At 61.9% G+C, this 2500-nt stretch overlaps 1 non-coding gene across 1 annotated transcript in view; it reads right to left on the reverse strand.

The window, feature by feature from the left end:
* Window positions 1-2500, reverse strand: part of LOC126988972 (large subunit ribosomal RNA) — a 4820-nt gene that overhangs the window by 1367 nt on the left and 953 nt on the right. Inside the window, exon 1 of the ribosomal RNA XR_007742698.1 lies at window positions 1-2500. This exon is cut by the window's left edge and continues 1367 nt beyond it; it is cut by the window's right edge and continues 953 nt beyond it. This is a non-coding gene — a ribosomal RNA (large subunit ribosomal RNA).

Consider the following 2500-nt stretch of genomic DNA (forward strand, 5'->3'; position numbering starts at 1 on the left):
TATCTCTGACCATCGCAATGCTTTGTTTTAATTAGACAGTCGGATTCCCCTGGTCCGTGCCAGTTCTGAGTTGATCGCTGGGCGCCAGCCGAAGTGGGTTTGGAGCGAGGGACGACTGCTGCTGCTACCTAACCGGCCGAAAGCCGGCGATAGAGAGAGCCGGAGCCCCCGCGCCCACGCAGCCTAGCGCGTTCCACGGAAGGGCCGGAGACACGCCGGTCCGAGCTCTCGGCACGAGTGGCGAGAGGGCTAGAGCCGCCACCACGAAATGCGAGCCGCCGCACACCGGGCCGTTGGCCCCACCTCGCATGAGCGTGTCCCGCCTGCGAGACCGGAGCTGCGCGAACCCTGCGGTGATTCCCCAACGCGCGCTGCCCCGCCGCGCCGGCTTTAGCGCGGACGGCGGAGTGGGACCGGGAGCGACCAGAGGACGCCGCGCCGGGGCTTTTGAGGGCCCAAACGACGCGGTGATCGTCCGCCGGCCGCCTTTGCGAACCCGGACCACAAGCACCGCCGCACCGGCGAGCTGATAGAACAAGGACAGCGCGACGCGAGGCCGCATTTGGAATGGGTCGCCGCCACCGGGGAAGGCGAGACACAGCGGATGGGCGGACACCGGCGACGTCGGCGCCGCAGGGTAGACGGCATCACCCATCACCGCGCGCAGCTCAGAGCCTCTGAGCCCAGTCCAGCGCCCGAACCCAGGCCCGCTTCCCGCACAGGCCCGACTGGCCCGATCCTCAGAGCCAATCCTTATCCCGAAGTTACGGATCTAATTTGCCGACTTACCTTACCTACATTAGTCTATCGACCAGAGGCTTCTTACCTTGGAGACCGGCTGCGGATATGGGTACGCACAGGCCCGAAACTGGGGTGCATCGCGGAGGCCGCGTGCGTACGTGCGCCGCGCCGTGACGCCGCAGAACGACGCCCGGCAGCGGGCAGCAGCAGCAGACCCCCCCGCTTCGCCCCATGCAGTTACCTGCCTCGCATGTTTCACGGACCGGCAGTGGTACTCGGGACGCCGCAAGAACCGCGGCGCTCTACGGCAGACCGTGTTACCAACACCCTTTCGCTCTGCGAGTGGCTTCTAGGGTCACGGCGCCTTAAACAGAAAAGAAAACTCTTCCCGGACCACCGCCGATGGACGCGAGTTGGTTCCCGTTACCGGGTTCCTGCACCAAGGGCCGGCCCAAGAAGGAACCTAGCCCCGGTTGGCATCCAGGCCTGGTTACGGAATAAGTACCGTATTCCCTTTCGCCACGAATTCCCATCGGCAACTGAGAAGAATCTCTCACGGATGAGCCGCCACGACAGTGACGACAACTCGCTTGGCCGTTGCCTCTAGCGTGGGATAAGGCTTTAGCCTTGGGCTTAGGAGCGACTAACCCATGTCCAACTGATGTTCACATGGAACCCTTCTCCACATCGGCCTTCAAGGGAAGTCTCTCTCGACTATTTGCTACTACCACCAAGATCTGCACCAGGTGCGGCTCCAGGCCGGCTCGCGCCGGATCCCTTCAGCGCTCACCCCTGCGACCCTCCTACTCGCCGGGGCTTGGAGACCTGGGCTCCCCCCGGTGAAGAGGGGAGCTTGGCCTTTAGTGCCACCGGCGGTCGAGTATCGGGAGAATGCTTGAGCGCCATACCATTTTAAGGGCTAGTTGCTTCGGCAGGTGAGTTGTTACACACTCCTTAGCGGATTCCAACTTCCATGGCCACCGTCCTGCTGTCTATAGCAACCAACGCCTTTCGATGGGGTCTAGATGAGCATTCGTTTAGGCCCCTTAACTCGACGTTTGGTTCATCCCACAGCGCCAGTTCTGCTTACCAAAATTGGCCCACTAGATACTCGGATTAGTCGCCGAAGCTTCAGCGTTCAAGCAAGCTCGGCATCTCACCCATTTAAAGTTTGAGAATAGGTTGAGGACGTTTCGTCCCCAAGACCTCTAATCATTCGCTTTACCGGATGAAACTCCTCCGTTTCCGCGAGTACCAGCTATCCTGAGGGAAACTTCGGAGGGAACCAGCTACTAGATGGTTCGATTAGTCTTTCGCCCCTATACCCAGCTCTGACAATCGATTTGCACGTCAGAATTGCTACGGACCTCCACCAGAGTTTCCTCTGGCTTCATCCTGGCCAGGCATAGTTCACCATCTTTCGGGTCCCAACATGTCTGCTCATGGTACTTGCCGACAGCACGCGTGCTAGGCCACTCCGGACAGAGCAGGATCGGAAGGCAAAACCGCGGGACGAACCCGGATGAGAGCCGAAACCCCCACCCGAAGCCCGCCTGACGCGCGGCGCGCCAACCGAGAGCCCAAGCAACGCCGGCGAGGCCAACAACAGATTTGCACGACGGCGTCGAATGGCAAGTCCCGGGCCTGCGCCCCCCTGCGTACAAGCGCCTCCCGCGAAGGAGACGGACCACCGTGCGCACCGAGCACCCGCGAGGCCGGAGGTAAGCGACGGGGGAAAGGGACTCACCCCGCGCACCCC

Source organism: Eriocheir sinensis, unplaced genomic scaffold, assembly GCF_024679095.1.
Source record: "Eriocheir sinensis breed Jianghai 21 unplaced genomic scaffold, ASM2467909v1 Scaffold1025, whole genome shotgun sequence".
In the NCBI taxonomy this organism is placed as follows: Eukaryota; Metazoa; Arthropoda; class Malacostraca; order Decapoda; family Varunidae; genus Eriocheir; species Eriocheir sinensis.